General features: G+C 40.3%; 1 protein-coding gene across 3 annotated transcripts in view; it reads right to left on the bottom strand.

Annotated features, from left to right (window-relative positions):
* GIGYF2 (GRB10 interacting GYF protein 2) overlaps positions 1-13,801 on the bottom strand; it is a 124,220-nt gene extending 110,419 nt beyond the window's left edge. For 2 of the 3 annotated variants that reach the window (XM_024740517.1, XM_024740515.1), the window contains exons 1-2: positions 13,733-13,801; positions 8,432-8,497 (exon numbers count right to left, since the gene is read on the bottom strand). The gene's annotated coding sequence lies outside the window, so the exon portion shown is untranslated. Of the gene's footprint in view, positions 1-932; positions 1,065-8,431; positions 8,498-13,732 lie in introns of all 3 variants that reach the window. The other variant, XM_024740516.1, reaches the window with a different exon arrangement.
* Positions 13,802-15,073: the final 1,272 nt, after the last annotated feature.

Raw genomic sequence — 15,073 nt, forward strand, 5'->3', positions numbered from 1 at the left:
GGGGTGCTATAAATGCTCACTATCTTGATTTAGGTGGTGACTACAGAACTATATGCACATGTAAAAAATTTTCCAAGGACTTACCTGGTGGTCCAGTGGTAAAGAATGTGCCTTACAATGTGGGGACGCGGGTTCGATCCCTGGTCAGGGAACTAAGATCCCACGTGCTGCAGGGCAACTAAGCCTGCATGCCACAACTACTGAGCTCGCACACTGCAAACTACAGAGCCCACGCGCCCTGGAATCCACTCACCACAACTAGAGAAGAGAAAACCCGCATGCCACAACTAGAGAGAAGCCTGTGTGTCACAACGACGATCCCGCACACCGCAACTAAGATCTGATGCAGCCAAAAATAAATTAAATAAATAAATAATAAATCTTTAAAAAACAATTTTCCAACTATACACTTCAGATTTGTGCACATATTTACTATATCTTATACCTCAATTTTAAAAAGGTTAAAATAAACCATAAATGATTTAGCTAGAGGGAAAAAAACCAAGTACGATTAAAAATATTTTAATAGACATTAAACAAAACTATTTTAAATGCAAATCTTCTGATAACAAATATTAAATTCACTCCCTACTTAAATTTCTGTCATTAAAAAATTTTTGTACCACTATCTTGATAAAATAATCTGTAAATCTGTCGACTCAATTTTAAGACCATAAACAAGTCCACATTCAAATGAACCAAGACTCAGTCACTAGGCTAAAATATGTAGGTCTCAGATGCATCTTTTTCAAACTTCAGAAAAAGTCTAAGTGAAACAATGAAAAGAAAAGGTCCAACCATGAGAGGGGAACCACATATAGCACATCACTTATAATTGTATAAGACAGTAAGCAATCTTGTAAGAACAGCACATTCACTCAACAGACTACAGGTACAATAATGTCTGCACACAAAAGTATAATTATACATACAGTCAACCCTTGGTACCCGAGGGGGACTGGTTCCAAGACCCTCTGTGGATACCAAAATCCAGGGATGCTCAAATCCTTTACACTCAGCCTTCCACATCCAAGAATATGGAACCCGTGGATACAGAGGGCCAACTATGTCATAAATAGACAAAGAGAACATAAAAATAAAGAAATGTTCATGAGGTGGGATTAATGATTTTTTTCTATTTCCATAATTTGCAGTAATATTCTTCAATTACTTTAACAACAATGTGTATCTTAACATCCACAAGACCTCCCGTTTGAAATATTTTTACAGCCCAAACATAAATGTCAAAGAAAGTTAACTTCTTTGGAACGTTAACCCGGTTTAAAAAAACAATTTTAAGGTACAAAAATAAAAGGAAATTCTCCTCCCATCTATTATAGCAGAAAACACATTTTCCTTCTGCACCCATCTGTATGACAATACCAGATGTCTTCATTTTTAAACATGCAAACTTTTAAAAATAATTTTTAAAATACGATCTGTTAACATATCTAATGATAAAACTTCATGGAACAAAATCAGGCTTCCATTATTCACTTTATTACTAAACATTTATCTTAAAGAACTGACAGGACTTCCCTGGTGGCGCAGTGGTTGAGAGTCCACCTGCCGATGCAGGGGACACGGGTTCGTGCCCCGGTCCAGGAAGATCCCACATGCCGCGGAGTGGCTGGGCCTGTGAGCCATGGCCGCTGGGCCTGTGCGTCTGGAGCCTGTGCTCCGCAACAGGAGAGGTCACAACAGTGAGAGGCCCACGTACGTCAAAAAAAAAACAAACAAACAAAAAAAGCAACTGACGAAGAACTCCCCTCACTCCCCAGGAAGCCAGAATTGTCTACATCTATCTGGATCGCACATTTTTATATGAAACTTTGCAAAATACTATTTATTTCTATGTTAATTATCCTTTTCATGGAATATCTTCAAAAAAATTATAGATGCTCTGTTGGCTTTTCTCCTCATCCTAAAAAGAATTTAAATTCCTAATTTACAGTGTTGAAATAAACACTGCAATCCAAAACAGTCTGAATCACTACCCATTGCCATGAAACTAAGGTCAACTTTATTCCTAACAGCCACAAAGCAAGATAAATGGATAAACACCATTATAATGACCATACCTTGGAATATCCTCATCAATAAACACACATAATTACTGATACATGCCGCAACATGGATGTATCACAAATATTACGCTGAGCAAAAGAAGCCAGACCCAAAAAGAATACATACTGAATAATTCCATTTATATAAAATTGTAGAAGAGGCAAAATTATCTATAGTCACAGAAAACAAATCAGTGGTGGGAGAGGGGAAATGACTGCAAAAAAGAAGGAGGAAAGTTCTGGGAGTGATGAAAATGTTACCTATCTTTACTGTGGTTTTGGTCCCATAAGTATATACACTTGTCAAAACTCATCAAGATGTACACTTAATACAAGTATACTTAAAATGAAGGCATTTTATTGTATATAAATTAAACCTCAGAAAGTTAATTTTTAAAAAGACTAAGCTTACTAAAAGTAGACTGCCTCCCTGAAAAAGTAATGCATTTCAAGACTAACATTTTATATTTCTTTTATGTTAAACTGCCTTTCTTTAAATCTATTAAAATTGATGTTAAATAAAGTTTTGGATAATATTTAAAACTGAGAAACACTCTCTAGAACTGTGCCATCTTATATAGTACCCATTAACCGTATGTGGCTATATCAAGTTAAATTAATTAAAATTTAAAATCTAGTTCCTTGTGGGGGAGGGAGGAGAGTAACTTTACAGTGGACAAACCTGACAAAGTATGAAAGTCAACCAAGTATCAAAGTTAATGTTAACAGTGATAATCAGTCAATATTAACAGTTATAAATCAGTATATGCTCTTGATATGATGTGATGAAAATGGCACTTTGCCTCTGTGGTCTTCCTCCCAAAAACCCATGACCCATAACCAGGAGAAAAAAATCACACAAATTCCAACAGAGAGGCATTCTACAGAACGCTTAATCAATACTCCTCAAAACTGTCAAGATTGTTAAAAACAGGGAATTCTGAGAAACTATCACAGCCAAGAGGAGCCTATGGATAACTGACTAAATGTAATATGATGTCCTGGATGGGATCCTGACAGAGAAAAATAAACTCAGGAAAACTAACGAAATCTGAATAAACTATGGACTTAGTTAATAAGCAATACTGGCTAACTAATTGTAACAAATGGACAACAGTAATGTAAGACGTTAACAAAACAAAACCTGGGTGTGGTATACATGGGAGCTCTCTGTACTATCTTCTCAATTTCTCTGTGAATCTAAAACTGTTCTTAAAAATAAAACCTGTAAAAATAAGAGGACTTGAGTTGTAATAAAAAAGTAAAGGTTTTTTACATTTTAAAAAATGCGACTCCCTCAGTCACACGAACCACATGTCAAGTGCTCCACAGTCACATGTGGCTAGTGGCTGCAGTATTTGACAGTGCAGATTTATAGAACATTTCCATCACAGCAGAAAATTCTGTGGGACAGCGCTGGTGCAGAAGACTATTTTTATGGGACCATTTTAGAAGAGTATTTTATAACTGATTGCAACTTATGAATAAATCTGTATCTACCCAGAATTAAAAACCCTCACTGAAATCTAAAAATCCTCAATGATATGTTTATTCCAGTTTCTATTTCAAACAACTCCTTTTTTTTTTGAAAACTCTTTTTAAAAAGTCAACGTAATATCAATATATATAAATGTAATACTGAAAAATGTTCCACTCCCCAGAGCAGCAATTCCCCGAAACACTTTCAAGATATCCAAGATGGCAAAACTGTTAATACTAAGATATTCTTTGCATTTTTCACTATGTTGGCACTGCACTAATCATGGGTAAAACTGCCGGCACCTTAGCACCATTCAAATTAATGGCACCAAACTACAGTAGTCTTCACTGCCATGTGCCATATATTCACAAGAGAGGAAAAAAAGCCAGGTTTACTTAACAATGCCCTTGATAAAGCAGTAAAAACTATTAATTTTTATTAATCTTGGTCCCTGTGTACACAGCTTTCTAATATTCTTAATGTGATGAAATGAGAAGTACACATAAAGCACTTCAGCTGCACACCAAAGTCTCAAAGAAAAGCATTTATGTGACAGTTAACTGCTTCTGCTCATGAAACATCATGTTGATTTGAAAGAGCTGACACACAAATTAAATTATCCAGACCTGGGTATATAGCAGACCTTTTTTTCAAAAATGAATGAAACAAGACTGTCACTTTAAGGAAAACAATTGATAGCACTTGTTGTCAATTATAAAACTTGAGCTTTCAAGCAAAAGCTAAAATTTTAGAAAACTTCTATTCATTACCATGAGCTTGACGAGTTTTTCTAGTACTTATACTTTCCAATAAGTAACGGCTTTTCTGATGGGTGTTGATATTAATGAATGTGTTTTTTTGATACTGCATAATATAAAATATCCATTTAATGCACAAGATAGACCAATAGATTTTAACGTAATGGAACATAAAAGTGCACTGATATAATTCAAATTTCACATTGCAACTAACCTTTATAAACTACTACTTGTCTAATTTTAGTGTAATACCAAAGAAAATCTGCAATTATCTGAAAAAGCTCTTAAAATATTCCTCCCTTTTCCAACTACATACACATCTCTGTGAGGATCAATCTCCTGCACAGACTTCAACTAATACAATAAACAGCAACGGGTTGAATGCAGAAGCAGCTGTGAGAATCCAGCTGCCTTCTACAAAGCAAGTCATAAAAAGCAATTTGTGAAAAGGTAAAACAGTGTCACTCTTCTCAGCAAATTTTTTTAGAAATGTTTTAGAAAATAGGTATTTTTCATTAAAAATATATTTATGTTAACATGTAAAGAAACTACTGCTATTTTAAATAAATTAATAAACCATTTAAAATTTCTCAATATCATAAAGATAGATATAACTGAAAAATCAAAAGCTCTTTGGGGTCCTCTAACTCTTAAGAAGGTAAAGGAGTCCTAAGATAAAAAGTTGCGAACATCTATCTCAGAGAAAGAGGAAAAAATGACAAATAAAAGAAATACATAAATTAACATAAAACAAACACACATACCCTGGAAAGCATATCAAGAGGCATAAAATATCCCTAACAACAAGAACACCAAGATCCAAATAGGACACTTATTCAAAGAATACCTAGGGTTTTAAAAATGTATCTTTTCCAAGGACAGAGATTTGAAATTTACTTTTATGATTTCTTGACTGCCTCTACCACTAGGCTGTAAGTCCCATGAAGATAGGTGTTTTGTTCACCACTATGGCTAGCCCAGCACCTGGAACGAAGCAGGTATTCAAATATTTGTTGGATTGAAAACAAAAAAAAAAAGACAGAAGACTTAAAAACAGAACCCAGCAAGGCCTCTATTCAAATTATAAAGATGACATTTTACAATCAAAATGTATCTATTTACATAGCAATAACAATCGTAACCGCTACCATTTATTTACTATGTGCCAGGCATTGTATTGGGCATTTTACTTTTAATTCCCAAATCACCATGGGATATACTTTACAGTAAGGAAAATAAGCCTCCAAGAGGTTAACTTATTTATCTAAAGTTACAGGTAGTAAATGACAGAAAATTAACCCCACATTTCTCTGCTTAATAGCCACAAGCTTTTTCTCTACATACTGACATAGTGCTCAAAACTGCATGGTTACCTTTTTTTTTTTTCCCCATATCTTTGCAATTTTCAGGGGAATTCATTTTGTGGAAGTCCTTTTTCTCCTTTTTCCAATCTCCTTCTCTTTTCCACTATCCTCCAACTTCTACCCGTCTGCATTACTCAATTAAGCAATACAGTGAGCTCTCTAGTTGAGGAAGAGTGTATCTTCTCATAACACACTATCAGAAACTTCATTAACAATGACAGAAGTAATATGAAAGATTAAAGAGTGTCAGATTCCAGAACATGAATTAAGGCTCTCTGACCCACTGATCTTGCAAGATGGCTTCATCCAGTTTACTCAACTGGCCACGATTTGGGTAACAACATCTCAATTCCCAAGGGGCTAACCATGAAATCTGGATGTAACCATCTCTTCAAGGACTGAGCCATGATTTGCCAATTAAGTACCAAGACAGTACCTCTGCCAATTCTTTGTCAGTCTCTGCAAGCAAAGGACCAATACTGAAGTGGCCAGAGCTCCCAAGACTTCCTCCAGGTTCAGGACAACTAGAATAAAAGGAGCTTTGTTCCCAAAGAACATACTGGCCACAATATCACTACAAGAAAAAGCTATTACTGTTACTGCCATTCTCCCCACTGCTTCTGAACAATATATAAATGTTTCTCTTTTTTTCCCCATTTTGGTGAAAGGAGAATAAAATTAGCAACCACTTAACTATTCAAGGAAAAATTACAATGCCATAAACATTACCATATCATTTGATAATCTCACCACAAGCCAATCTTTTCCAGAGAGGGATGCCCAGAGCCTGTGAAAGTTTTACACTGATTATGTGGAAATCTTTTTAAGCCACACAAAGCCCTACATATGCTTTACCTCAACATCCAGGTTAAAGAATATGTACAATATGAGAAAGGACTCTTCCACCTTATAAATCAATTTAGCTGCAATCTGCTAAAGAAACCTTGGCTGGAAAAAAAAAAAAAATCATAGGAGGTCACATCTGTGGTCTGTCATTCCATACATCATTCTATAATAGATCACTTTGATTAATAATTCCTATGCATTGCATCAAAATCTGGATACACTGATATACTAACATAACAAGATGTGAGTTATAAAAAATGACTTAAGCAATTAGATGCTACCAAGTACATACAAGCTACAAACAAAAATAAAGGGAACTTCAAAATGCTCCATTAAAAAAAAAAGTTTGCAGGGCTTCCCTGGTGGCGCAGTGGTTAAGAATCCGCCTGCCAATGCAGGCGACAAGGGTTCAAGCCCTGGTCTGGGAAGTTCCCACATGCCGCGGAGCAACAAAGCCCGTGCACCACAACTACTGAGCCTGCGCTCTAGAGCCCGCGAGCCACAACTACAGAAGCCCGCGTGCCTAGAGCCCATGCTCCGCTACAAGAAAAGCCAACGCAATGAGGAGCCGATACACCGCAACGAAGACTAGCCCCCGCTGGCTGCCACTAAAGAAAGTACGCACCCAGCAAGGAAGATCCAACACAGCCAAAAATAAATAATTTTTTAAAAAGTTTGCCTCAATATTACCTAATAATTCTAGTATACAAAAACATGTAATACAAAAGTTTATACTGTCTCCCTGACCCTTTCCCAAAAGTGAAAGTCCCTGCTACCACTCAAATAATGTGAATATAGATTCATATATAGAAGTCCTACCCTTCAAATTCTCTATGGCTTCCTCATAATCAAGTGTTACTTAATACTGTAAAAAGTACACAGAAATTAAAATTTATAATAGCAATCAATGAAAAATAAATAAACAATGAATTTTTCCACAAACTAAGTGTCTTATTTGCTTATGATCATTTACTAAGCCTTTACCCTAGACGGTCCTCTGAACCCCCAAATCAAGAAGGTTTGTTAAACACTGCACTAGGAAGTTCCAAGAATGCTTGGTGAGACCTACTAGGCCTCATTTCACCGAAAAGATACGCATATATTTTAACTCTTCAGGACATGGAAATTGAAACTGACAAGATATACACAGGCATTTTTCTAGGAAAAGGAAAAAAATCTAGAAGCTTCTGTGGGATTCTGCCTCAAAAAGGCTACATTCCACCTCCTCTGAGACCTGCCCCCACTCTTAGGAGTGGGACCTTTCAAGATCCCAACCCCATGGCCACACTAATTGGACCAATAATGGAAATTTGGACCAAGTTCAACCAATCTAATTTTCCCTCCCAGGAATATGAAGTGGGGACACTGAGCTAATAACCAGTTTGGCTAGTGGCACTAGAGCTTGAGTTTCTATGTGGCTCCAAGAATGAAGTAGCAATTTTCTTCTGTTTTTGTTAAAGCAGAAAAGACCAGAGTGTGGAAAGACAACTAAAGCAAGATATAAAGAGACAAGAGATGACACCTACTAGCCAGCAAGGAGAAAAGTGCTCTCTGGACCACCGTGTCTCCTGAATGCTTCCCATGGGGTTTCTGGTTCATGTCCTTCATGAAGCCAGCTGCTCTTGGGTGCCTTCAGGTACCTCCTTACCCTTCCCCTCAAAGCACTCCTCTTCCTGTTTCATGCCATCAAAAAATCATTATGACAATTTAAGACACAAATTCACACCAGGATCAATGCAGAAAGGGTATGATTATTCTCACGGTTCATAAGGGATCTGAGTGGTACCAGAGAAGTTGTTTCTATCTACTATCTATAACTTCAGGAGAAATAATAGGACAAAAATAACTGGAGCCTTAAAAGCAAAAATTATTTGTTTGCATAAGCCCTCAGGCTTTGTGCTTCCCTTCAAAACTCACCTGTTCAAAAGTTCTGCTGGTTCACAGCAGGAGGTTTGAGCAGACTTTATTCAGGTCCTTTTAACACTGCAAATAATAAAAGTATTAAAGTAAATAACTCAGCAATCTCTTAGGAAACGTTAGAAACGTGATTTTTATCATGAATATGTTTTACAAGAAATGGATTCCAAACCTGGTTAAAATATTAGAATCACCTGATATGCTTATAATCTAGATACCCTGTCCTAACATCTAAAGAGTCTCTCTCAGTAGCTCTGGAATGGGACTGAAAAATATATATTTTTAACCGAAGTTTTAAGTGATTCTGATGAAACTAAAAAATGAGCACCACCATAGGGTTTCAGGAAATGATTATTTAGGGTTTTCATCCAAAACTACATTACAGGGATTTGGTATTAACTTTTTTAACGTATCTGATAGAAAAATGACAGCTAGCAAGATGGCAATACAGCATGTATCTTATGCAAATAATCAATGAGCCCCAAGGTGTGACCAGTGCCAAAACGTCCAAGGAGCAAAGCTCCAGATGTGCTTTCAGCTGCAAAATCACAACCTTCTTTTAATTCTCTGATGAGACAATATCTTAAAAATCCACAAGATGGTGACATTTCAAGTGACAAGGAGTGGACTGAAACAACAGCTCTAAGTGACTTCTTAGCTAAAATCAAATGATGTTTTGAAGGCTGCTACTAAAAAGTCAAAAAACAGTAACTAAAAATTAAAGTTGACAATTTTACTAACAGCAAGAAAGCAACCTGAAAAAGCCACTTCCACCTCTGATTTAATTTTTCAAAAAAGTAGCCACGTTACAATGTCCAAAAGGTCATCCAACTTTATCCACTGCACTCTACTTTTTTTTTTTTTGGCTGCGTTGGGTCTTCGTTGTTGCTCGTGGGCTTTCTCTAGTTGCAGCGAGCACAGGCTCTAGGCTCGTGGGCTCTAGAGCGCAGGCTCAGTAGTTGTGGCACGTGGGCTTAGTTGCTCTGCAGCAGATGGGATCTTCCCGGACCAGGGCTTGAACCCATGTCCCCAAGCATTGGCAGGCGGATTCCTAACCACTGTGCCACCAGGGAAGTCCTGCACTCTACTTTTTATAAGAGCAAGCAGAAGCAAAAGAGGGGAGAACTAGGTAATAAAAACTCTTCTCTGGGCCTAACTCAAGAGAATAAGCTCTAGGGTATCTCCTATTATTATAACTATAAATAAAGTTCAATTTCAATGAAACTCTGTAGTTACCAAGAAAATATAAAATTGTGTTCCTTAATTACTTGAGGTAAGGAAGTGTATCGTACTTTGAAACTATTTTTATAAAATTAATTTTGGCCACTTAAGAGAATATTCTTGGGGCTTCCCTGGTGGTGCAGTGGTTGCGAATCCGCCTGCCAATGCAGGAGACACGGGTTGGATCCCTGGTCCGGGAAGATGCCACATGCCGCGGAGCAACTAAGCCCGTGCGCCACAACTACTAAGCCTGCACTCTAGAGACCGTGAGCCACAACTACCGAGCCTGCATGCCACAAACACTGAAGTCCACATGCCTAGAGCCCGCGCGCCTAGAGCCCGTGCTCCGCAACACAAGAAGCCACCACAATGAGAAGCCTGTGCGCAGCAACGAGGACCCAACTCAGCCAAAAATAAATAAATAAAATAAATAAATTTATTTTAAAAAAAGAGAATATCCTTTTGTTTTTCAAACCTCTCCCCTCTTCTCCCTCAACCTCAAATAAAATTATGGGCAATCCAACAAAGGTATCATTCTGTATTCCTATATAATTAATCTATTTCTCAGTTATCTGAGAGCATAAAAAATGATAAAATGCTATCCTGGTCAAGAAATATTAGGAGTCTAACTATAAGTACTTGTCTGTGGAATAAAAATCTACTTATATTTTTAAAGACATGCAATTCTTCAGGGCATTAAAAATGAATGGAAATATTAGGACTTAATCACCATAAAATCCTAGTGGGGGTTAAGGACGAAAAAAAAAACTTGGGTTCAGAGTTTTACAACAATCACCAAATAATGTTAAGTCTATTAGAACTGCTGAAGAAAACAGACATTGAACTTGCCTCTAATATACCTGGATTAACACCAACATAGGCTGTAGATTCAACCTAATGAGATTGGTCCCACTATAATCTATAAGAAATAGAATAAAACAGTACTGAAAATTTAGTCGTCAGGGGCTAACAGAGAATGGCAAATGAAGTCAGTCTTAAAAAATGGCACAAATCAAAGATCCTTGAGAAGGGCAAGGATAAACAGGACAGTAATAATCTGGTCGCCCAAAATGGTTCTCCCAGATAGCAATCACTATCAATAGTGTCATCTTCCAGTGTGAAGGTCAACAAAACTATAGACATATAGAATACTAAAACGCAGAGTCATGAGAACAAATGAGCTGATATGACATCAAAGACATTATAATTTGGAACTGTGATTTCAAAAACTCACCAAAGGAACAAGAGAGAGAAATGCAATTCATTAAAACACTATCTCCTCACTAGCATCACTATGCCTCCTCTTGGCCAAGGAGCTCCACTCACACCCTGAAGTCGCAATTCCTAACTTCTCATGATTTTCAGGCAAGCCAAGACAAATTCTTTTTCATATATGCAACTCACCAACAAAAGCATTTCAAAGCCAAAATATTAAATTCCTCAGATGAATTAAAATGAAAGAGGACATTTATGAAAGCTCAGTAATAAGAATATGGAGATAAGCTGAAAGAAAATCATAAAAAATTTTTTTCCAAGAAAAAGTCTTCTAGTATAAAATTAACTGAAGAAATAGTCTGAAAGGTCAAAGCTGAGGAATAAAAAACTCAGCACAGAAAGTTCTACACGTGTAAAATGCTATAAAAATATACAAACAAGTTAGTTGAACAGTCCCTGAGGAACTTAAAACTAGGCTGGACAACACAGAAATCATTAAGAGGAATTCTTTACCATTAAAAACAACGTGAGTTAATACACTTCTTCCAGGTTATATTCCTTAATGACCTGTGTCTAAATTTCAAAGGAAATTCATTTCCCTACATTTTCAAATATTCTGAAGTAATTCAAAGATCCTCTTCTTAGAAAGCAATTTCTTTTGAAAAATCCTTTTATCATCAATCTCATTTAAAAACTTTTACTTTTGAGAAAGCTATTTCATGACAATTTCCTGAAATACTTTATATGAGCATCCTGAATTTTCCAAATTGGGGGAGGGGAAGGCTGGCATGTTGGAGGAAAGAGGTGTGGAAAAAGACTCCAGGGCAACTGAATAACCCCACTCATCTTAGAACCAGTGAGCTGGGTACACACTTCCTACTAGGTTCCCTAGTGATCATGCCTCTCTGGCTAAGCTTAGCCTCCATACTCTTCCCAGCCACACATGATCTGCTCCCACTTCAGTTTCTGCCTCAGGGTCTTTGCCCTCGCTTCCCTAGCCTGGGGCATTCCTCCTCCAGAGAGCCACAGGAATAGATCCTTTACCTGTGTCAGGTCTTCCCTCAAATATCAGCTTCTCCCCGTGGCGTCCCCAGGGCACTCCACCTAAAATTAACCCCTCCCCCAGCTCCCTATTATCCTATTACCCTGTCTCATTTTTTTCCCACATCACTTATCACTACACTATATATCTTACCTAAGTATGTATTTATCTGTCTAGGAATGAGCTTCATGGAAACAGGAATTTTTGGTCTGTTTTGCTCCCAGCACCCACCAGTGTAGTAGGATCTCGATATTCTTCAAACAAATGCACAAATGAAAGAATAAATGAATGGAAGCATATAGTCCCTTCTCCCTCTTCAGTCTCAAAATCCAAAAATGCTTTGTCCGGTATAGAAAAGGTTCAAAGTCCTTTCTTTTCTAGTGAATCACCACCATCACCATTGTATTCCCCAGTAGTAAATGTCAAAAAGACTTGTGTGACATTTTTCCAGATACATACCACTTTTACTTTTTTTTTCTAGTGTCTTCTACTGAGGTAACATTTGATGTAACAGGAAAGTACATATTCCAATTTGAGCACTCTGAAAGCTGCTACACTAGTTAAAACACATAAAAACACCAACGAATAAGACAACGCTTTGTGTTCTAACCAAAACAAACTCTGAAAGGCCAGAGCTGCAAATACTAGAAAGATGAAAGTTAATGTTCAGAAAGGGTGACAATTTTTTTTTAATCTAGAAAATCACTAGATTCTAAAAAGGAAATACTATGTAAGGAAAGAATATCTTCCATGCATACAAACTGGGAATCAAAACTGCCTATAATCCAAGGTATTTAACATTGACTAAGTATAATCCAAGGTATACCACACTGGATAAGAATCTGCTCACAGGTTCTGGCCCCTTCCTCAATTTCTTGCAAGTTAAACTGAAATACTTACCTTTCTTACAGAGAAATTAGGTGTGCTTAAGTGCTCTTTCAGGGAAAGAAAAAATTTAAACAAAAACAACAGTGCTAGACAAATGCAACAGTGCTAGATAAATGCGTTACTGCTTCCCAAACACAGTCACACAACCTGCTTTCTTGACACCCCCCTTCTCTGGTCGCTTGGTTTATGTTTCAGCCACAAAACTGAAATATTCTGAGTGCTTCGTAGGGAACTACTGTCACTTAAGGCTAATGCCCATTTCAACCTGATGTCAATGTTAGGGTCCCAAAGCTGCCACGGGTTCTACCTTCCCAACCTCCGTCCCAGGTTCCGATCATGGATCCACCTGGCTTCAGGCCTGGTCCAGACCCAGTCCTCTCGCCACGGAAGGAATCTCCCCAGTGCAGATGCTCGGCGAGGAAGGCAAGGGCGCATCTCCCAGAGGCCAGGTGTGGGGAGGAGCGCGGGCAGGAACAGCTGTCTGGCCGCAGCAGCTGTTACCCCGGGCACCCCGAGGCTGGGCGGGTGGCTGGCCCCGAGGACCAGGTAGCAGAAGGCGAGCCCTCTGGCCCTAAGCAAGCCGGCCTGACACTGGCCATCCCACCACCCTCTTCCCTTCCTCGGCTCCCACCGCGATGCCAACGGGCCCCGGAAGAAGGGGCTCTCCAGTTCGGCAGCCGAGACGCGCCCGGGCCCGGCTTGCCCCCGGCCGGGGAGTCACTCCGACCCCGCACCTGAACTGTCCCTTCGCCTGACGCCCGAGCCGGCCGCAGCGACTGCCGGGCGGCCTGGGGGTGTCCATGCGGCTGGGCCGGGTCAGGCCAGAGCGGCGGGGACGCGAGCGCGGGCGGCAGGCCCGGGAGACCCAGGCGGAACGGCGGAGCCGGGGCGCGGAGCGGAGCCGGGCTGGGGAGCGAGACCGAGTCACTGGTTACCTGCGGTCCGGGACAGGGAGTCTCTCAGAACCCAAGTCAGTCCTCAGCCTCAACAACACAAGATGGCCGACACGTCCCCACGCACGTCACGTGACAGCGTGCTCGTTCCGCCACGCCCCCTGCTCTGCCCTCGCCCCGCCTCCCCTCCCTCCCAGCTTCTCCAGCCTCCCACGACATCCTTCCTTTCCGCAGCCTCCCTCCCTTCTTTCCCGGGCACGCCCCTGCCCGAGCCCCGGATGTCAGGCTGGAGGAGGGCGGGGCCGCGGCAGAGCGCAAGCGCCTACGGGTCCTTTGGCCGGCGCTCCCTGCCTGCCCTTGAGTTGAGTAGAGTTGGTGTCCAGAGCTGGAGCTGGGCCAAGCGCTGTGTGACTCACCGTCCTCTGCGCCCAATCCAGAGCCCATTGGCAGTTCAAAAAGCTCTGCATCATTTAGGAGCTGATTTTCCACAGCAGAACTTTTACACAGGTTTTCATCCAGCATTTTCCTGCCCGTTTGCCATCCTAGAGAAAATAGGGAAGTGACAAAAGCTGAGGTTCAAAGCAGTTTGTCTGCTTGTTAACGGTTCCGGAAGAACTGAGAATTCATTCTAGATTCTTGGAATGTGACAGCAGGGGAGGACTTCAGAGCTCCAGCTCCGTCTTAATGCATCCGGGACTATAATTCTTTGACCTAAAAATCTCTCAATTGGGGGTTGCCAAATGAAATACAGGCCACCAGCGATATCAGGGACATAACTTACACTAAAAGATTATTCATCGTTTTCCTGAAATTCAAATTTAACTGAGCGCCCTGTATTTTTTTTCTATATAAATTTATTTATTTATTTAACTATTTTTGGCTGCGTTTGGTCTTCGTTGCTGCGCGCGGGCTTTTCTGGTTGTGGCGAGCAGGGGCTACTCTTCGTTGCGGTGCATGGGCTTCTCACTGCGGGGGCTTCTCTTGTTGTGGAGCACAGGCTCTAGGCGCCTGGGCTTCAGTAGTTGTGGCACGTGTGCTCAGTAGTTGTGGCGCAAGGGCTTAGCTGCTCCGCGGCATGTGGGATCTGCCTGGACCAGGCCTCGAACCTGTGTCCCCTACATTGGCAGGCGGATTCTTTTTTTTTTTTTTGCGATATGCGGGCCTCTCACCGTTGTGGCCTCTCCCACTGCGGAGCACAGGCTTCGGACGCGCAGGCTCAGCGGCCACGGCTCACCGGCCCAGCTGCTCCGCGGCATGTGGGATCCTCCCGGACCGGGGCACGAACCCGCCTCCCCTGCATCGGCAGGCGGACTCTCAACCACTGCGCCACCAGGGAAGTCCCAGCAGGCGGATTCTTAACCACTGCACCACCAGGGAAGTCCG

This window comes from Neophocaena asiaeorientalis, unplaced genomic scaffold (assembly GCF_003031525.2).
Source record: "Neophocaena asiaeorientalis asiaeorientalis breed wild unplaced genomic scaffold, Neophocaena_asiaeorientalis_V1.1 scaffold388, whole genome shotgun sequence".
Lineage (NCBI taxonomy): Eukaryota > Metazoa > Chordata > Mammalia > Artiodactyla > Phocoenidae > Neophocaena > Neophocaena asiaeorientalis.